This window comes from Zea mays, chromosome 2, assembly GCF_902167145.1.
Source record: "Zea mays cultivar B73 chromosome 2, Zm-B73-REFERENCE-NAM-5.0, whole genome shotgun sequence".
Lineage (NCBI taxonomy): Eukaryota > Viridiplantae > Streptophyta > Magnoliopsida > Poales > Poaceae > Zea > Zea mays.
In genome coordinates, this window is record NC_050097.1 from 187,025,336 (window position 1) to 187,047,385 (window position 22,050).

Below are 22,050 nucleotides of genomic sequence, written 5' to 3' on the forward strand. Positions count from 1 at the left end.
CGAGCGCGAAGGGGGGAGAGGCGAGGTGGCCGGAGCCGAGCGTGAGAGAGGTGGAAGTCCCGCGGCCTTCGTGTTCGTCCCGCGCCCAGGTCGGGTGCGCTTGCAGTAGGGGGGTTACAAGCGTCCACGCGGGTGAGGGAAGCGAGCGGCCCCAAGAGAGCGCCTGTCCCGTCCTCGGTCCCGCGCGGCCAACCTTCTCTAAGAAGGCCCTGGTCCTCCCTTTTATAGTCGCAAGGAGAGGATCCAGGTGTACAATGAGGGGTGTAGCAGAGTGCTACGTGTCTAGCGGAGAGAGAGCTAGCGCCCTAGGTACATGCCAATGTGGCAGCCGGAGAGGTCTTGGCACCTTGCTGGCGTGATGTCGTGGCTGTCGGAGGTGCGACGGAGCCGGGCGGAGGGACAGCTGTTGGAGCGATCGAGTCCTTGCTGACGTCGCCCTGCTTCCGTAAGAGAGCTGGGGGCCGCCGTCGTCACAGAGCTTGTGGAGCGCCATCATTGCCCATCCGGCGGAGCTGGTCGGATGGGACGCTGGTCTTGTCCTCTGTGTCCCGAGTCGATTCGGGGTAGGATGATGATGGCGCTTCCTATTGACGTGGCGGGTCTGTGCCCTAGGCGGGGTGACGTGGGGGCTCCTCCGAAGCCGAGGTTGAGTCTGTCCTCTGTTGCCGAGGCCGAGTCCGAGCCCCTGGGTCGGGCGAGGCGGAAGTCGTTCGGCAGAGGCCGGGGCGGAGTCCGAGCCCAGGGGTCGGGCGAGGCGGAGTTCGTCGTCTTCCGGGGCCGAGCCCGAGTCCGAGCCCTGGGGTCGGGCGGAGCGGAGTTCGCCGTCTTCCGGGTCTTAGCCCGAGTCCGAGCCCTGGGGTCGGGCGGAGCGGAGTTCGCCGTCTTCCGGGTCTTAGTCCGAGTCCGAGCCCTGGGGTCGGGCGGAGCGGAGTTCGCCGTCTTCCGGGTCTTAGCCCGAGTCCGAGCCCTGGGGTCGGGCGGAGCGGAGTTCACCGTCTTCCGGGTCTTAGCCCGAGTTCGAGCCCTGGGGTCGGGCGGAGCGGAGTTCACCGTCTTCCGGGTCTTAGCCCGAGTCCGAGCCCTGGGGTCGGGCGGAGCGGAGTTCGCCGTCTTCCGGGTCTTAGCCCGAGTCCGAGCCCTGGGGTCGGGCGGAGCGGAGTTCACCGTGGCGCCTTTGGCAAGGCCTGGCTGCCTGTCAGCCTCACTCTGTCGAGTGGCACCGCAGTCGGAGTGGCGCAGGCGGCGCTGTCCTTCTGTCAGACTGGTCAGTGGAGCGGTGGAGTGACGGTGGTCACTTCGGCTCTGCCGGGGGGGGCGCGTGTCAGGATAAAGGTGTCAGGCCACCTTTGCGTTAAATGCTCCTGCAACTTGGTCAGTCGGTGTGGCGATTTAGTCAGGGTTGCTTCTGAGCGAAGCCAAGGCCTCGGGCGAGCCGGTGATGTGTCCGCCGTAAAATGGGGGGCCTCGGGCGAGACGGAAGTCTCTCGAGGTCGGCTGCCCTTGGCCGAGGCTAGGCTCGGGTGAAGCGTGATCGAGTCACTCGTGTGGACTGATCCCTGACCTAATCGTACCCATCAGGCCTTTGCAGCTTTATGCTGATGGGGGTTACCAGCTGAGAATTAGGCGTCTTGAGGGTACCCCTATTTATGGTCCCCGACAGTAGCCCCCGAGCCTCGAAGGGAGTGTTAGCACTCGCTTGGAGGCTTTCGTCGCACTTTTTTGCAAGGGGACCAGCCTTTCTCGGTTGCGTTTCGTTCCGGTGGGTGCGCGCGAGCGCACCCGCCGGGTGTAGCCCCCGAGGCCTCGGAGGAGTGGTTACACTCCTTCGAGGTCTTAATGCCTCGCGTAATGCTTCGGCTGGTTTGGTCGTTCCCTCATGCGAACTGGCCGTAGCCCGGGTGCACGGTCGGGGCCCAAGCTCTCGGGCTGGTATGTTGACGTTGTCAACGGTTTGGCCGGAGCCGGTTTTTGCGAGAGCAGCCCCCGAGCCTCTGCACAGGGCGAGAGGACGATCAGGGACAGACTCGACTTTTTGCATACGCCCCTACGTCGCCTTTCCGCAAGGAGGAGGGGGGGAGTGCGCCATGTTACCCTCGATGGGCACCGAACATGGTGTCTCCGGTGAGCTGCAAGCGGGTAATCCGAGTGGACGTCCGTGCCTCGTTCGTTGGGGGTCGGCTAGGGGCCCAGAGGCACGCCCAAAAGTACCTGCGGGTGATTTGCCGGACCCGGTCCCCTGGCGACGGGGTCCGAGGGCTCGATGCCTCCCTCCGATGGGATTCCGTTACAAGATCGTTCCCGCGGGTCTCGGAAATGTCCTAGGGTACCTCGGGAGCGCAGCCCGAGCCTTGGTTATGTATCGAACGTACCCCTGGTCATCCCTCGCTCGGTGTCTGAGGCGACTGTGAACCCTTCGAGGGCCAGCCTTCGAACCCCTGATCAGTAATGGGCGCGGAGCCCGAGTAGCCTGAGGCGGACATGGAACCCTTCGGGGGGCTGGCCTTCGAACCCCTGACCAGTAGTGGGTGTCGGGCCCACGCGATCTGAGGCGACTGTTGAACCCTTTGGGGGGCCAGTCTTCGAACCCCTGATCAGTAGGGGGGCTCGGAGCCCGGTTCCTTCACGGAGAAGGATCCTTCTCGGGGTATCCCCTTTCCCGGTCCCTGTTGCAAGAGATAGAGAAAGAGGAAAAAGGAAAAGGATACGAAATCGAACGACGTGGCGTACCTCTTTTTGACGCGGTTATTACGGCGGAGGCGAAGCGTCGCGCGCTTCTCCCGCCAGAGGCGCCGCGTGTCCCGCCGCGGAGTTAATGCGACGGGGCGAGTGGTTGGCGGGGTGGCCGTTACGCGTGCGCGATCCGTTCGAGGAACGGGTCACGGGTGCGCCGTCTTCACGCCGTGGGAGGAGGCTCCCTTCAGCGCGAAGACCCGAGCCTGCAGGATCAGATCGTCTTGTAGCGTGTGCCTTCTGCGGCCGCCGAGGCCAGAAAACACACCCTCGCCGTGCTCGCGAAGCTGCGTCTTTTTTCCTCTTGTTTCGAGCATCTGGACTCTGTCGGTAACAGGGATGTTTTGTGTGAGCGAGAGTTGCTTCTCGCGGAAGGGACGAGTGAGGTATCCGTATCCCGGAGGCGTAGGAATCCCTCGGCTCGGTCGGCCTTGCCGCTTACGCATACTTTCACCCGTCCATGAGGCCCTGTCCCCGACTCAGTCGAGAAAGCTTGAAGGACTGCTTCGGCAGGAGAACTTCCGAACGTGAAGACTTGTTTGGTCCACGGAGTCGCTTTATCCGAGCGCGAGTTACTTATCGCAGAAGGTGATGAGTGAGGTATCCGTATCCCGGAGGCGTAGGAGTCCCTCGGCTCGGTCAGCCTTGGCTGCTTACGTGTGCTCCGTCGTTTCCAGGATCCGCTTTCCGAAGTAGTCAAGAAGCACGAAAGTCATCCTGCTAAAAAGAGATCCCTTTTCGAGGAAAAATTCGACGCAGAGGGGGTCTCCCCCCTTTTAGCCCCCGAGGGAGGGTCGGGCTTTGCCGAGGCTAGGCCGACCCTTCCTTGACGACTAAACTTTGCGTAGGTGCGAGGTATATGAACAACTTGGAAACATCTTAAGGGTAGAAGAGACGTAGCTGTTTGATGTTCCAAGCGTTGCCGTAGATCTCGCCTTGATTGTTGGCCAGCTTGTATGTTCCGGGCTTCAGAACTTTGGCGATGACGAATGGCCCTTCCCAGGGGGGCGTGAGCTTGTGCCTCCCTTGGGCGTCTTGTCGTAGCCGAAGCACCAGATCGCCCACCTGGAGGTCTCGGGACCGGACCCCTCGGGCGTGGTAGCGTCGCAGGGACTGCTGGTACCGCGCCGAGTGTAGTAAGGCCCTGTCCCGAGCCTCCTCCAGCTGGTCCAGCGATTCTTCTCGGCTACCTTGGTTGCCTTGATCGGTGTAGGCCCTCGTCCTCGGGGAGCCGTATTCCAGGTCAGTGGGCAAGATAGCTTCAGCCCCGTAGACCAGGAAGAATGGTGTGAAACCCGTGGCACGACTCGGCGTCGTTCTTAGGCTCCAGACCACCGAGGGGAGTTCCTTCATCCACCGCTTGCCGAACTTGTTGAGGTCGTTGTAGATCCGAGGCTTGAGCCCCTGTAGAATCATGCCATTGGCACGCTCTACTTGCCCATTCGACATGGGATGAGCCACGGCTGCCCAGTCCACCCGGATATGGTGATCCTCGCAAAAATCCAAGAATTTTTTGCCGGTGAACTGGGTTCCGTTGTCGGTGATAATGGAGTTCAGGACTCCGAAGCGATGGATGATGTTGGTGAAGAACGCCACCGCCTGCTCGGACCTGATGCTGTTCAGAGGTCGGACCTCGATCCACTTGGAGAATTTGTCGATGGCGACCAGCAGGTGCGTGTAGCCCCCGGGCGCCTTTTGCAAGGGACCGACGAGGTCCAGACCCCATACAGCGAAGGGCCAGGTGATGGGTATCGTCTGCAGAGCCTGAGCGGGCAGGTGGGTTCGCTTCGCATAGAATTGGCACCCTTCGCAGGTGCGGACAATTCTAGTGGCGTCAGTCACCGCCGTTGGCCAGTAGAAGCCTTGTCGGAAGGCATTCCCGACAAGGGCTCGGGGTGCTGCGTGATGGCCGCAAGCCCCCGAGTGTATTTCTTGCAGCAGTTCCCGACCTTCGGTGATGGAGATGCATCGCTGGAGGATGCCCGAGGGGCTGCGATGGTAGAGCTCCTCTTCATCGCCCAGCAGGACGAACGACTTGGCGCGTCGCGCTACCCGCCGAGCCTCGACTTGGTCGGGGGGTAGCTCTCCTCGACGGAGATATCGCAGGTACGGGGCCTGCCAATCTCGATCTGGCGTGGCCCCGTTCTGCTCTTCCTCGACGCCCAGTGCCTCGCCCTTGGGGGCCGAGGGTACCTCGGGATGTGCCGAGGGTACCTCGGGCTGAACCGAGGGTACCTCGGGATGTGCCGAGGGTATCTCGGGCTGAGCTGAGGGTACCTCGGGCTCGGGCGCGTCGTCGATCTTGACAGAGGGTTGATGCAGATCCCGGGAGAAGACGTCCAGGGGGACCGTCGTTCGCCCCGAGGCTATTTTAGCCAGCTCGTCTGCGGTTTCGTTCTAGCGCCGAGCGATGTGGTTGAGCTCGAGCCCGAAGAACTTGTCTTCCAGGCGCCGAACCTCGTCGCAGTAGGCCTCCATCTTCGGGTCGCGGCAGTGGGAGTTCTTCATGACTTGGTTGATGACGAGCTGCGAATCACCGCGGGCGTCGAGGCGTCTGACCCCTAGCTCGATGGCGATCCGCAACCCGTTGACCAGAGCTTCGTACTCGGCCACATTGTTGGACGCCGGGAAATGGAGGCGTAGCACGTAGCGCAAGTGCTTTCCGAGGGGCGAGATGAAGAGCAGGCCCGCGCCGGCTCCTGTCTTCATCAGCGACCCGTCGAAAAACATGGTCCAGAGCTCCGGTTGGATCGGAGCCGTCGGCAACTGGGTGTCGACCCATTTGGCCATGAAGTCCGCCAACACCTGGGACTTGATGGCTTTCCTAGGGGCGAACGAGATCGTTTCGCCCATGATTTCCACTACCCACTTTGCGATCCTGCCCGAGGCCTCTCGGCACTGGATGATCTCCCCCAGGGGGAAGGATGACACCACAGTTACCGGATGAGACTCGAAGTAATGTCGCAGCTTCCGCCTTGTCAGGATCACAGCATACAGCAGCTTCTGAACTTGTGGGTAGCGGATCTTGGTCTCGGACAGTACTTCGCTGATGAAGTAGACCGGCCTTTGAACGGGCAATGCATGCCCTTCTTCTTGCCTCTCGACCACAATCGCGGCGCTAACCACCTGAGTGGTCGCGGCGACGTAGACCAAGAGGGCTTCTCCATCTGCCGGGGGTACCAAGACAGGTGCCTTCGTAAGAAGCGCCTTCAGGTTGCCGAGGGCCTCCTCGGCCTCGGGGGTCCAAGCGAAACACTCGGCCTTCCTCAAGAGGCGGTACAGAGGCAGACCTCTTTCGCCGAGGCGTGAGATGAAGCGGCTCAGGGCCGCGAGACATCCCATGACCCTCTGTACACCTTTTAAGTCCTTGATGGGCCCCATGCTGGTGATGGCCGCGATCTTCTCCGGGTTGGCTTCAATGCCTCGCTCGGAGACGATGAACCCTAGGAGCATGCCTCGGGGCACCCCGAAGACACACTTTTCCGGATTGAGCCTGACTCCTTTCGCCTTGAGACATCGGAATGTCACTTCAAGGTCGGAGAGGAGGTCGGAAGCCTTCCTTGTCTTGACTACGATGTCATCGACGTAGGCCTCGACTGTGCGACCGATGTGTTCGCCGAACACATGGTTCATGCACCGCTGGTACGTCGCACCCGCATTCCTCAAACCGAACGGCATGGTGATATAGCAGTACATGCCGAACGGCGTGATGAAAGAAGTCGCGAGCTGGTCGGACTCTTTCATCCGGATCTGGTGATACCCTGAGTAGGCATCGAGGAAGGACAGGGTTTCGCACCCAGCGGTGGAATCCACGATTTGATCGATGCGAGGCAGAGGGTAGGGAACCTTCGGACATGCTTTGTTGAGACCAGTGTAGTCTACACACATCCGCCATTTCCCCCCTTTCTTCCTCACAAGCACAGGGTTGGCAAGCCATTCGGGATGGAATACCTCTTTGATGAACCCTGCTGCCATTAGCTTGTGGATCTCTTCGCCAATCACTCTGCGCTTCTCCTCGTCGAATCGGCGCAGAGACTGCCTGACGGGTCGGGCTCCGGCCCGAATATCCAGCGAGTGCTCGGCGACATCCCTCGGTATGCCGGGCATGTCCGAGGGACTCCACGCAAAGACGTCGGCGTTTGCGCGGAGAAAGTCGACGAGCACTGCTTCCTATTTGGGGTCGAGCCCGGAACCGATCCGGATCTGCTTGGTGGTGTCGCCACTGGGGTCAAGAGGGACGACCTTAACCGTCTCTGCTGGCTCGAAGTTGCCGGCATGGCGCTTCACGTCTGGCACCTCCTTGGAGAGGTTCTCCAGGTCGGCGATGAGGGCCTCGGACTCGGCGAGGGCCTCGGCGTACTCCACGCACTCTACGTCGCATTTGAACGCGTGTTTGTACGTGGGGCCGACGGTGATGACCCCGTTGGGGCCCGGCATCTTGAGCTTCAGGTAGGTGTAGTTGGGGATGGCCATGAACTTCGCGTAGCATGGCCTCCCTAGTACGGCGTGGTAGGTTCCTCGGAACCCGACCACCTCGAACGTCAGGGTCTCCCTTCGGAAGTTGGAGGGCGTCCCGAAGCAGACGGGGAGGTCGAGTCGCCCGAGGGGCTGGACGCGCTTCCCAGGGATGATCCCGTGGAAGGGCGCAGCGCCTGCTCGGACGGAGGACAGATCGACGCGCAGGAGCTTGAGGGTCTCGGCGTAGATGATGTTGAGGCAGCTGCCCCCATCCATCAGGACCTTGGTGAGCCCGACATTGCTGATGACGGGGTCGACGACGAGCGGGTACTTTCCCGGGCTCGGCACATGGTCGGGGTGGTCGGCCTGGTCGAAGGTGATGGGCTTGTCGGACCAGTCTAGGTAGACTGGCGCCGCCACCTTCACCGAGCAGACTTCCCGGCGCTCTTGCTTGCGATGCCGAGCCGAGGCATTCGCCGCATGTCCTCCATAGATCATGAAGCAGTCGTGGACCTCGGGGAACTCTCCTGCTTGGTGATCCTCGTTGTTGTCGTCGTCGCGGGCCCTGCCACCCTCGGCGGGTGGCCCGGCCCTGTGGAAGTGACGCCGAAGCATAATGCACTCCTCGAGGGTGTGCTTGACGGGCCCCTGATGGTAGGGGCACGGCTCCTTGAGCATCTTATCAAAGAGGTTTGCACCTCCGGGGGGCTTCCGAGGGTTCTTGTGCTCGGCGGCGGCGACAAGGTCCGCGTCAGCAGCGTCGCGTTTCGATTGCAACTTCTTCTTGCCTTTCTTCTTGGCACCGCGCGGAGCAGACGCCTCGGGAGCCTCTTCCGATGGGCGGCCCTGGGGCTGCTTGTCCTTTCGGAAGATTGCCTCGACCGCCTCCTGGCCAGAGGCGAACTTGGTGGCAATGTCCATCAGCTCGCTCGCCCTGGTGGGGGTCTTACGACCCAGCTTGCTCACCAGGTCGCGGCAATTGGTGCCGGCGAGGAACGCGCCGATGACATCCGAGTCGGTGATGTTGGGCAGCTCGGTGCGCTGCTTCGAGAATCGCCGGATGTAGTCCCGGAGCGACTCCCCCGGCTGTTGCCGGCAGCTTCGAAGGTCCCAGGAATTCCCGGGGCGCACGTATGTGCCCTGGAAATTGCCAGCGAAGGCTTGGACCAAGTCGTCCCAGTTGGAGATCTGCCCCGGAGGCAGGTGCTCCAACCAGGCACGAGCAGTGTCGGAGAGGAACAGGGGGAGGTTACGGATGATGAGGTTGTCGTCGTCCGTTCCACCCAGTTGGCAGGCGAGGCGGTAGTCCGCGAGCCACAGTTCCGGTCTTGTTTCCCCCGAGTACTTCGTGATAGTAGTCGGGGGCCGGAACCGGGTCGGGAATGGCGCTCGTCGGATGGCCCGACTGAAGGCCTGCGGACCGGGTGGATCGGGCGAGGGACTCCGATCCCCCCCCCCCCCCCCGCTGTCGTAGCGCCCCCCACGCCTGGGGTGGTAGCCTCGGCGCACCCTTTCGTCGAGGTGGGCCCGACGGTTGTGTCGATGGTGCTCGTTGTCGAGGTGGCCCGGGGCCGCAGGCGCGGTGTTGCGCGTGCGCCCGGTGTAGACCGAGGCCTCCCGCATGAATCGGGAAGTCGCGGCATGAGATTCCGAGGGATATCCTTGCCTTCGGGAGGCAGTGCTCTCGACCCGTCAGGCCGCAGCGCCTTCCAGGAGATTCTTGAGCTCTCCCTGAATTCGCCGACCCTCGGTGGTTGATGGCTCCGGCATCGTGCGGAGGAGCATCGCTGCAGCTGCCAGGTCCTGACCGACCCCGCTGGATGCGGGCGGCGGCCTGACCCTGACATCGTTGGCGACGCGGTGCTGGAGACCTTGGGGCAGGTGACGTATTTCTCCGGCCAAGGGTTGGCCCGCCCACACCTGCCCGACGTCCCGACGGATCGGCTCAAGCGCTCCTGTTCCCTCGTTGAGCCTGGCCTGCGCCTCGCGGACTTGCTCGAGTTGTGGGTCGTAACCCCCCGCCGGAGCGGGGACCACAGCTAGCTCCCGTGGGATGTCGGCGCGAGGCACCGGCCTAGGAAGATCACCGTCCTCCGGCATGCCGAGATGGTTGCCTTCGGAGGGATCCCCTAGCTCGATGTGGAAACATTCGCGGCCTGGGCCGCAGCTCTCGTTGCCAAGGCCGCGGCTTCCGTCGGAACAGTCGGATAGGCAGTAGTCACATGCGGTCATGAAGTCCCGCATGGCACTGGGGTTGCCAAGTCCGGAGAAATCCCAACAGATGCTGGGATCGTCATCTTCCTCGGACCCAGAGGGCCCGTAGGTCGAGACGTCCGTCAGCCGGTCCCAAGGCGACCGCATACGAAACCCCAGTGGGGTTGCACTCGCCTCAATGAGAGCACCCGCCAAAGCGAGGTTGTTTGGCGGGTTGAGGCCGAGTCGAAATGACGCAAGATGGGAGTTAGTCGGTACCTTTTGGTCGACGAGGAGCGACGTAGTCACATCGGGGACTGGTTGCACCGTCGTCTCAGGTACGAGGGCGACGTCCTGCAGGCTTTCCGCGAGCGTGCCGGCGTCGTCTTCTTGCTCGGGGTCAGTGTGTCGCGGGGGGACGGCGCTTGCCTTCGTCTTGAACGCGAGGTCGACGTCCTGCGTGCCTTCCGTCGGGGCGTCGGGGGCGTCGATTCGCTCGACGGTCAACGAAGCGCGGCCTCCCGCTTGGTCTTGATGGCCCCGCCTCCTCCTCCGTTGGCGGGGGAGAGAACGGAGCGAGCTCGAACGTTGCTCTTCCACCACGCGGGGAAGATGTCGTCGATTCCGCCGCCGGCGGGCGGGTTGTCGGCCGCCAATGTCGTCGTCGCGCGGCGGTGGAAGAAGTATCATGTCGTAGCTGCCGTCGAAGGATACGAACTCAAGAGTCCCGAAACGGAGCACCGTCCCGGGCCGGAGAGGTTGCTGGAGACTGCCCATCTGGAGCTTGACGGGGAGCTGTTCGTCAGCACGCAGCAGGCCCCTACCTGGCGCGCCAACTGTCGGCGTTTCGAGACAGGGGGGTCCCAAAGCCGACGAGTGAGTGTGCTGCGTGCCTCAGCCCAGATGGGTCGAGCGCGTGGGCGAGCGCGAAGGGGGGAGAGGCGAGGTGGCCGGAGCCGAGCGTGAGAGAGGTGGAAGTCCCGCGGCCTTCGTGTTCGTCCCGCGCCCAGGTCGGGTGCGCTTGCAGTAGGGGGGTTACAAGCGTTCACGCGGGTGAGGGAAGCGAGCGGCCCCAAGAGAGCGCCTGTCCCGTCCTCGGTCCCGCGCGGCCAACCTTCTCTAAGAAGGCCCTGGTCCTCCCTTTTATAGTCGCAAGGAGAGGATCCAGGTGTACAATGAGGGGTGTAGCAGAGTGCTACGTGTCTAGCGGAGAGAGAGCTAGCGCCCTAGGTACATGCCAATGTGGCAGCCGGAGAGGTCTTGGCACCTTGCTGGCGTGATGTCGTGGCTGTCGGAGGTGCGACGGAGCCGGGCGGAGGGACAGCTGTTGGAGCGATCGAGTCCTTGCTGACGTCGCCCTGCTTCCGTAAGAGAGCTGGGGGCCGCCGTCGTCACAGAGCTTGTGGAGCGCCATCATTGCCCATCCGGCGGAGCTGGTCGGATGGGACGCTGGTCTTGTCCTCTGTGTCCCGAGTCGATTCGGGGTAGGATGATGATGGCGCTTCCTGTTGACGTGGCGGGTCTGTGCCCTAGGCGGGGTGACGTGGGGGCTCCTCCGAAGCCGAGGTTGAGTCTGTCCTCTGTTGCCGAGGCCGAGTCCGAGCCCCTGGGTCGGGCGAGGCGGAAGTCGTTCGGCAGAGGCCGGGGCGGAGTCCGAGCCCAGGGGTCGGGCGAGGCGGAGTTCGTCGTCTTCCGGGGCCGAGCCCGAGTCCGAGCCCTGGGGTCGGGCGGAGCGGAGTTCGCCGTCTTCCGGGTCTTAGCCCGAGTCCGAGCCCTGGGGTCGGGCGGAGCGGAGTTCGCCGTCTTCCGGGTCTTAGCCCGAGTCCGAGCCCTGGGGTCGGGCGGAGCGGAGTTCGCCGTCTTCCGGGTCTTAGCCCGAGTCCGAGCCCTGGGGTCGGGCGGAGCGGAGTTCACCGTCTTCCGGGTCTTAGCCCGAGTCCGAGCCCTGGGGTCGGGCGGAGCGGAGTTCACCGTCTTCCGGGTCTTAGCCCGAGTCCGAGCCCTGGGGTCGGGCGGAGCGGAGTTCGCCGTCTTCCGGGTCTTAGCCCGAGTCCGAGCCCTGGGGTCGGGCGGAGCGGAGTTCACCGTGGCGCCTTTGGCAAGGCCTGGCTGCCTGTCAGCCTCACTCTGTCGAGTGGCACCGCAGTCGGAGTGGCGCAGGCGGCGCTGTCCTTCTGTCAGACTGGTCAGTGGAGCGGTGGAGTGACGGCGGTCACTTCGGCTCTGCCGGGGGGGGCGCGTGTCAGGATAAAGGTGTCAGGCCACCTTTGCGTTAAATGCTCCTGCAACTTGGTCAGTCGGTGTGGCGATTTAGTCAGGGTTGCTTCTGAGCGAAGCCAAGGCCTCGGGCGAGCCGGTGATGTGTTCGCCGTAAAATGGGGGGCCTCGGGCGAGACGGAAGTCTCTCGAGGTCGGCTGCCCTTGGCCGAGGCTAGGCTCGGGTGAAGCGTGATCGAGTCACTCGTGTGGACTGATCCCTGACCTAATCGTACCCATCAGGCCTTTGCAGCTTTATGCTGATGGGGGTTACCAGCTGAGAATTAGGCGTCTTGAGGGTACCCCTAATTATGGTCCCCGACAAGGTTATACCTAGGGTGGCGGTGGAGTCAGGCTAGTGGGGCTGTGGCGGGTCGGTGCAGTGGCGACGCGACGCGGTGCAGGCAGACCCGCAGTGGCTAGGAAGACAAGTGTCTTCTCTGTAAAAAATAAACAAGCATGTCAAAAAAAAATCGGCAGCACTTCCCCTGTACGGGGAGGTTTCCAAAACCTGCAAATAGATCTAACAGCACGATGGCTGACACGCACATATACAAACGACACGATGAACACAAATAGTATAAACTCTGTATACACACATACTAAACGGCATCCATATCCACCATCACATTATGCCAAATTAACACAAATAGTATAAACTCTGTAAACACACATACTAAACTAATTAAACTCACTAAAGTCACTATATTCACTACAAACATATAGTATAAACTCACTAAACACACATACAAAACTAATTAATTCACGAAAATCACTAAATCCAAAACTTATTATACTCACTAAATTCGTCGGAGAGGGGCCGGGGTAGAAGACGGGACGGTGTTGGGTCGGCGATGGCGGTGGCGCGACGGCGGTGGACGCGGCCGGCGGTGGGCGCGGCGGCGGTGCTCGGTGGTGGGCGCGGCCGGCGGTGGCCGCGACGGCGGGGCGCGGCTGTGGGGGCGCCGTAACGTCGAGGCGCGGCGGTGGGGCGCGTGGGGAGGCCGTGCGGCGCCGGCGGCGAGCCGGGAGGCTGGAGCTGGCGGCGGTCGCGGGCGGCGGTCGCGGGCGGCAGTGAGAGCGGTGGCGGGTAGAAGAGAGAAGTGAAAGGAGAGAAAGAGAGAAGAAAGGCTATCGGGTGGTTAAATTACATTCTTTGCCGAGTGCCCGATCGCGGGCACTCGGCAAAGATTTTTTTAAAAATTTTAAAATAAACTTTGCCGAGTGCCGGATCGCGGGCACTCGGCAAAGACGCCTTTGCCGAGTGCCGGATCGCGGGCACTCGGCAAAGACACCTTTGTCGAGTGCTAGCTGTAGAGCACTCGGCAAAGATGTGTTGTACAAACTTTGCCGAGTGCTCAAGGACAGGCACTCGACAACGCCGTCTTTGCCGAGTGCTAACTAGACAGCACTCGGCAAAGTATATTTTATTTTTTTTATTTTTTGGCAACCAAACTTTTTGTTGTGTGTTCCTACACTATGTAGACCTACAAGTACCATTTTGGTACAATTATAAAAGTGTTTTTTATAACTATTAGATTTAGTTCGTTTATTTGAATTTCTTCGGATAATTCATATTTGAACTACAGGTCACTCGAAACTTGGGAAATCGTGCATGCAAAAATGATATATGTCCTATTTAGCACAAGTTACGACCGATTCCATGAGCGGACCAGAAACTTTGAGCAACATGCTCACTAAACATGGTCATGAACTTGCCATCCACATGTTTAAAAATTGTATAAAACACAAAAAAAGTCAGAAAATGATGAAACTTGGTCACGTGTCATGATATCATATGTACAGGTTGTGATAAAAAATTGAGAATGTTTGGACAAAGTTGTGAGACACTATATGTAGAAACCTAAGAGAACTACACATGAAATCATAGAGTTTCAATGTGGATCTCTTAGGTTTGTACACATAGCACGTCATAGTTTTCTCGAAATTTTTTCAATTTTTTATCGCAGCCTGTACATATGATATCATGACACGTGGCCAAGTTTCATGATTTTCTGACTTTGTTTGTGTTTTATACAATTTTTAAACATGTGGATGGCAAGTTCACGACCATGTTTAGTGAGCATGTTGCTCGAAGTTTCCGGTCCGCTCCTAGAATCGGTCGTAACTTATGCTAAGTAACATGAATATCATTTTTGCATGCACGGTTTTCCAAGTTTCGAGTGACCTGCAGTTCAAATCTAAATTTTCCGAAGAAATTCAAATAAACGAACTAAATCTACTAACGATTGAAAACTCTGTTAAAATTGTCCACAAATGATACATGTAGGTCTACATAGTGTAGGAACATACCACAAAAATTTTGGGAGACAAAATAAAAAAATAAAAATATATTTTGCCGAGTGTCTAGAGAAGACACTCGGCAAAGCGTCCTTTGCCGAGCGCCAGGTATGTGGCACTCGGCAAAGAAGACTCTTTGCCGAGTGCCAGCCGTTGGCTCTCGGCAAAGACTAACGGTCGTCAGCTTTGGGATGGCCACTGACGGCCCTTTGCCGAGAACCCCCTTTGCCGAGTGTTTGACACTCGGCAAACTTGACTTTGCCGAGAGCCCCCTGTGCCGAGTGTTCAGCACTCGGTAAAGGGGCTCTTTGCCGAGCGTCTAACTTTACCGAGTGCGGCACTCGGCAAACCGTTCTTTGCCGAGTGCCCGACAAAAGGCACTCGGCAAAGAGGCCGACACTCGGCAAAGCCTCGGATTCCGGTAGTGTGTTTGAACATTATTGGATGAAGATGCTCAAAATCCAAGGACTACAGCCGCGACACAGTAGCAAACCCTAACAGAGGCAAACCTAATAACTCTTGTATGGGATATCTTTGGCGCAATAAATAAATTAAAGCCGTCTCCACGTCTCACGCTATAGACGGCTAACGTAACGCCCGTCAGCTATAGATGGCTGTTAACGGCCTTTTACCGAGCGTCTAGGTGGGTCGAGAGTTTGTTGGCAAAGTGTTCTTTACCGAGTGTCCTGCGCTCAGTAAACGTGGTCGTTATCAAGAGCCCGATAAAAAACATTTAGCAAAGCGCTCGGCAAAAAGCCGGATTCCAGTAGTGGGGGTGGCCGAGAAAGCTAGCTGCTGCTCCTACTAGCAGAAAGGTGCTGTGTCCCAGACATGGCGCCGTCGTCCTCCTGCTCAACTCGATTTCTCATGCATGCAGACGGAGAGCGACCTCACCGGTCACTAGTGCCTGTGTCCAGTAAAAGCTCTGCCCCTTGTAGCCCACGCCACGATACATCGATACTCCTACCCCCAAAGCGTGACCGGATTCTGTTGAACACCGCAGGGCAGGCAGCAAAGCCGCTCGCTAGCTAGCTCTAGATCGGTAGGAGCTGGCTGGCTGGAGTTTAAACAAGCAGAAGCCGACGCTGGTTGGTTTGGTGGTCACACACGCGCCCGCCCGGCCGCTTGCGCTTGGACAGGGAATTGAAGGGACGGGCTCCATCGTCCATGATCCATGCCCATGGGAAGGCAAGGATGGACACCGTACCGGCCGGCAGCGGACCGTTTCTGCTTTAACGCGGGGCAGCAGTCTGGAGTTTTCAGGTAGTCCAGCGTGATCATGCACAGTGAAAAGCAAAGCGTGATCGGTCTCGATGAATGAAATGAAATGAACAAACAAGGCACTTCACCTACCGTCATATCCCCACACGGTTCCAGGCCCCCAAACACAAGTGTGGCGGGCGTCGTTTGGGGCAGGGCAGTCCGTGTCGGCGACCCATGGCTAGGTGGCCCGGCGGAGATGGGGCGCTCGCGTGGTCCGTGGGCGCCGTACATGGAGTGGGTGGGAGGTGTCCGTCGCCGGCGGTCGGCGATGTGCATGTTCACACGTGCGGTACGCCGGTACTGTGTGGATTTGAGGAATAAGCCCGCAAGAGCTAGTTTGGGAGCCACAAAATCAGAGAGGATTGAAGAGACTAGAATCATCTCTTTATTCGGGAGCCACAAAATTGGAGAGGATTGGAGAAACTAAAATCCTTTCTTATTCAATTTTGAATAAGGAGGAGATTTTAGCCCCTCCAATTTCATCCGGTATTTTGACTCACAAACGAAACGCAAAGGTAGGTAATAGGCCAACGTGTATAAACACGCGGGTGCAATATATACAAGGACTAGTCGGTTGCCCGTGCGTTGCGACGGCTTACAACAATACCCACATAAATTATCCATAAAAAATTCAAGATTTTTTATTGATTGTCTCCGCTCTCCGTATAATATTTTTTTATTTGGCTAAATGATGTTATTGTTTACTCCATGCAATATGTCTTAGTACAACATGGCCAATAAAGTGAGCGATTAGAAAAGAGTTCACAACGACTGACTGAATGAACAGAGATTATAAAATGACATAATTCCATCATACAGAGACCAAAAAAGACAAAGTTTGTGAGCTCAAATTTCTAAAATAAGTCCCATAAGTCAAACTTATAAAAAAGATAGATCAAAATATGGAGTGATTGCTAAAGTAAGGCATCAATAAAAACTGGATGCGCTCCATATAAATTATGCTAATTCGTAACAATTACTAACGTTTAAAACCAACAAATAACCTTTCATTTTGCTATTAGTGTAACAAATCATTGTTGCTCCATTCAATTCAGCAACCTCAAACACCATGTAGTCTATTGCGCCAATGTGGTCTCAGAAACGACCTAATGTTTGCAAGAGGCAAGAACGTCGTGCCGTGCTTGGACTGTAGCCTCGGCCCGTAGTGCTGGCCCGGTCCGACACGATTATTTTTTATTTTACAAAAAATGTATATACCTATATACAATTTATATTTAATATTAAAAACATCTTAGCATAATATTCTACTGGTTAGACAGCTTCACCAGTGTCTCCCGTCCTTCCATCAGGACATGGGTTCGAACACCACCTCTTAGACCGTTTTTTAATATTTTACGTTAATTTAATTAAATGGGTCGACGGACTAACGGGCTGGCCTGACACAGTTAGCAGGACGACATGACGTGCCTGGCCTATAGTTGTGGCCACGTGCGTCTTGCCCCGTGTCGGCGCCGTTTGGCCATCTATATAGACGTGCAACAGATTAATTTGAAATAGCTGTGAGGGGTTATTTGTAAAAAGATAACGCATGACGACCATTGAAACTGGTGCTTTAAGTATAGTATAGATTAATTGTATACATATTTTTTTTTGCAAATCTAGATGGCTAGTTCATTTTGATGTCACCGAGTGGCATGAAAGTAAACTAGTTTCTAACATTTTAAATTGTAGTGGCGTATTTCTAATCAACCCCATATTTAAACCTGTGTCGTGGACAGAAACTTAAACCTGTATCTGTGCCCACCGTCCACGATGGGCACGACACATCTCCCACACCTGCCACCCGTAGACTCAACAGACACGCACCAGTAAGACGGTAGATAGATAACATCACAACCTCAAGAGAATAACAAATAGCAAACAAATATATAATTAATACAACATTAAGAATCTATAGTAATAGTGGTACAATACAAGGTACAAGAACAATGTCTCTAAGACAAATCGACGACATTAGCAACAAATTAACAAATAACAATGCACACATTAAGTTTCAATAACAACCATAACAAAGCATGATTTAAAAACAACAACAACAACAACAAATAGCTAGTCATCTGAGGTGATACAAGGCTCTTCCTTCATTTCCTCTTCTATGTCTTCAAAATTTGTTCATACCCGCATCATTTCTACATGTAATGAATCACAATCACGTTAGTATATAGCCTATAGACTATAGATTAAAATTGCAAATACACATTTGTTTACGTTTAAGAGTAAGACAAAAGTGGTTTGTACCATTCCTTGTATTAGCTAAAAGAAGCTTCTTGCAAAAGTTACATATGGCCTTCCAAAATCCAAACTCCATCATCATCACATATTCTTGTGAAATCTTCCCAAATAGCCGAGGTGGGCTTCCTTTGCGAGCTGTAAGATTGAGTTGACACCTAATCCATCTGCACCTTCGCCATCAGGCACATCAACAACCTCGATTAATAGGGGCAACTACTACAACTAGAGGGATGGACCCTTGTGGCACTTGCTCAAGTTAGCTACTACTACCATGGGTAACCATCACAACTATAAGAGAATGTACATATTCAATTTACCAAGCATGAAAATATTCAGTTTGACATTCATGAGTGAGTGAGATAGAAGTAGTACAACATTCATATAGTATGTATTTAGAGCATGCAAATATTGTAGTGTTACATTCATATAGGCATATTCATATAGTACATGGAGTGAGGGAGAAGCAGTGCTGGTCTGTCAGAGCTCACCGACGCAACGGAGTCTGCAAGAGCTCACTAATGCAACTAGGGATGACAATATGGGTACACGAAACCCGGTACCCAATGAGTAAAAACCTATTAGGGCACAAGTAGGGCGAATTTTGATACCCATAAGTATTTTATTGGGTCATTTGTTATACCCATCAGGTATGGTGGGCGTGGGTATGTTCTCTCTTGCCCCATACTCGCTAACATATGATATGTAGGTCCAAATTAAGGGGCTTGTTCTCTGTAATGCATGAGCTTTGTATGATGTTTCCATTTAATGTTGAATATTGTTGACTTGTAATAAAACTATGTTGGGTTCGATGAATTTGTCATTCTAGCACAAAGATAATATGTCATTTTAGTATCTTTCAATATTGATGAGGTATGGGGTTTCAAGATTTTGTATTTGGTACTTTTGTGATTCAAATGATCATGTCTATTATAATGTCAGTGGGTATGGGTACCCGCTACCCATGGCTGGTATGAGTATGGCGTAATTTTGTACCAATAATGGTTAGTGGGTATGGATATGGGACATTTCTTCTCTAGTGGGGTATGGGTATGACTTTGTGTGCCTATTGGTTACCTTACCTACTGTCATCCCTTGACACAACATGGTGTCGTTCCTAGTGCCCAGCGAGGGGAGGCAGAAGGGGTGGTAGCATGGAACCTCTATTTTTCCTGGCGTCTAACAAGAAGGGGGAGGGTGGTGATGTGGAGCTTTTGCTCTTTCTTGACACCCGAAAAGGAGCATGAAGGGGGTGCTGGTGTGGAGCATCAAGCACCTGGCGAGGAGGGAGAGGCGACAATGACTAGACGAGGAGGGGGAAGGTGGCGAGATCTAACGCTAGGAGACATGGGGGAGGGGATAGTGAGACGGTGACTAGCGTGGGGCAGTGGCGGCCAGGTGTAGGGGAGAGAAGGCACATATTTTAGTGTTTGTACTCAGGAGTGAAGGCTTTATATATGTTGAGTGAGGTGCCACTAGTCAGAGCAGGTTTTTACGGGTATATGGGCAAATGTGAGACTTTTTTGTGCCCATGAAAGTTAATATATTGGGCACAAATTCAAACTCGTACCTTCACCCATGAGCACAAACACACACCTATACCATCACCCTTTAGGGTTTGTGCCCACAGGCATGTTGGTATTCTGGGCCTCTTGCCATCCCTATGCAAATGGGTCAGATTGGAGCGAACTTTTTCTCGACCCCCTAGTTTGCTCCATTGAGGTAAAGTAAGATGTACGGTTCAACCCAGGACTTTATTTCCTTTGCATTAAATATCCACAACGCATGGAATAGAGTTTCCAAGGGAGCGGATTGTGTGCATGGTTCTAATTTCTGATGAGACTGTTCAGCCTCGATACGCCAATTAGTTTGTGTAGTTGATGCAACAAGCAAAACTTTAACACCATTTCTAACTAATTTGAACATAAAACTAATTACTTGGCTTAATTTGGGACATTGGTTTAAGCATCCTTGAGAGAAAAATCTACCAATCGAACACATGACAAAATAAATAAAGGAGCTATACATATGGTTCATTCAAAGACCATAGAACCATGACCATTTGATTTAGTACGAAGCTAGTGCATCGAGGCTAGTCGATGAGGTAGTATTAGTAAGGGAAAAATTAAATTGGTGCTCGTTATGTAGACCTAAGTGAAAGAAATCAGAGGGCAGATAGATTAAAATGTCGTGAGCTCCTTGAGTCGATACTTGTGTGTTTATATAGGGTAGAAATCACTATTACCTTGATTTGCACTTCTAAAGATAAGGAACGATTGATTTAGTCGTTACATCTTTCTACCTTTATCTAAACCAAACCAAGTCTAATTCGTATCTTTGAAAAGGACAACCAATTTGCTCTATAGAGAAACGATCACATGTGATTGAAATCTAAACTATACTATTTTACAACCTCCCTCAATCACACCTTTTATAGATAAATATTGCACTTAAAATTTTTCCAACTTTCTTACAGTAAGAGATTTCGTGAAATTATATTATCAATGACTTGATCTTCTATATGCATTAAATCAATGCCAAGTAATTTTTTGGCCACTTGTTCTCTAACAAAGTGGTAATCAACTTTAATGTGCTTTATTTTGGAATGAAAAAATAGATTAAATGCTAAGTACTTTGCACCCATGTTATCATCCTATAGCTTTGCATATGAGGACTTGAAGCTTTCAATTCACGAGTAAGATTTGCATCCATACAATCTCAATGGTAGCATTCGCTAATGCTTTGTATTCTGCTTTAGTACTAGATCTAGGCATTGTTGTGTCACACCCGGCTTTAAAGAACAAAACCATGTGCATCTCATACATGCGCCAAGAAGACAACATATATAATAACAGAGTGTATAGAGATAAATGTCACAATAATCAGAGTATTTATTACATAGCAGAAGTCTTATTACAAAATAAAAGATAAATATAAAATGAACTAAGGATCGTCATTGACACCAATGTCAACTGAGAAACGCCACCTAGATCAGATCAAACTCCTCGCCTTGTGGCTCCTCTTGAACCATCTGTTCTTCTCCTGTGGGGGTGTGAGACAGCAAGGGTGAGCTCACACATGATCATAGCTCAACAAGTTGTGGGGAACCAGTGGACATGAACTCACAAAGGTGGGAGTTCATGTGATGTGTAAGGCTAATCAACAACAGGGGTTAAAGCTGAGCATTGCTTTTAATTAGTTGGTCACAATTTTATTAGCAGTTACTAGATGTAAGTAAATACCAAACCTTAAATAAAGTAATAGAACAAATTAATAAATAATCCCATGCATATGCAAATGACAAAATTGAATTTAAGTTCCATAAATTAATCATCAGAGAGTCCTGAGCTGCTCATGACCGTGAGCTCGGCTCGTATACCAGTTTTACACTCTGCAGAGGTTGTACCATTTACCCACAAGTCATGTTACCCATCTGCCAAGGGATCGCGACTCCCATACACCTCTACCTAGGAAGCGAGGCAGGGCAACACTACGAGGCCTTTACAAAGTTTCACTAGCTTTCGAAAACCCGCTACAGTTTATGGGAAGAGCACTTGCAAAAATCCCCCGTTTGACCGCCATCACAGCAAAATCAACCCGAGAACCTCCTTGCATGCAACTCCCCTACTGCCCTTGCCCCTTTCGGATAAGGTAGTCTTCCACTAGCTTTTCTAATTAGTTAGCCAAGGGGTCCCATTCCTCCCTTGTGGTGGCACGTGTTTCTCAAGTTAAGCTCCATGTTCCAATTAACACTAATGATCTTGACATGAACATAAATAGAATAACAAAATAACTGGAATATGGATATAATAAAATATTATCCTAAAACCATGTAAAGTAATAGCAAAACTACCCAAGTGATTCAGGGATAACATGGTAAAAAGGGATAAACAATCTAGGGTGACCTATCAGGTCCCATCAAAATTAAACCTATGCATGAATAAGTGACATTAAAGAACATTATTGGGTATAAAAGTGGTCAAGGGCACAACTTGCCTTCAATGAGCTCCTGCTCAGCTACTTCTATCTGCTGGTCACCAGGATCCTCGATCACAGGTTCTTCTAGTCGCCACAATACAAACAAGCACAGTATATAGTGAAAAATTAACATCACACCAAACATATAAACAAAATATACAGTAATAATCTACGCATTAAAATAAAAACCTAGGAACAAGAATCATAATTTTTGGAGTTATAGATTTTAAGATATGAATTTTCCAAGGTTTTATGTGCTTAAAATAGGATTAAGTGAGAGATTATTTTTCTTACTGTTTTCATGTCAAAACAGAGACTCTAAATGATAGAGAATAATATTACCAAATTTTAGAAACTGGAATGGGTAAATTTGGACTTTATATGAATTTTCTATGGAATAAACAAGTTATAGGAATTCTTTTTATAGTAAAAATCAATTTCTGTATTTATTTACCTATTTTTATATGCTCAAATATCGAGAATCCCAAGGGGGCTCGGGATAACTTTTCCAAGACACAACGCATAGTCGCAAAAGGACGGCGGGTTCTATTTCGAATAAACCTAGGGTCTCTTAAGCAAAAAGTCCCAGCGAAGGGGTACGCGCTGATCCTGGCCGCACGA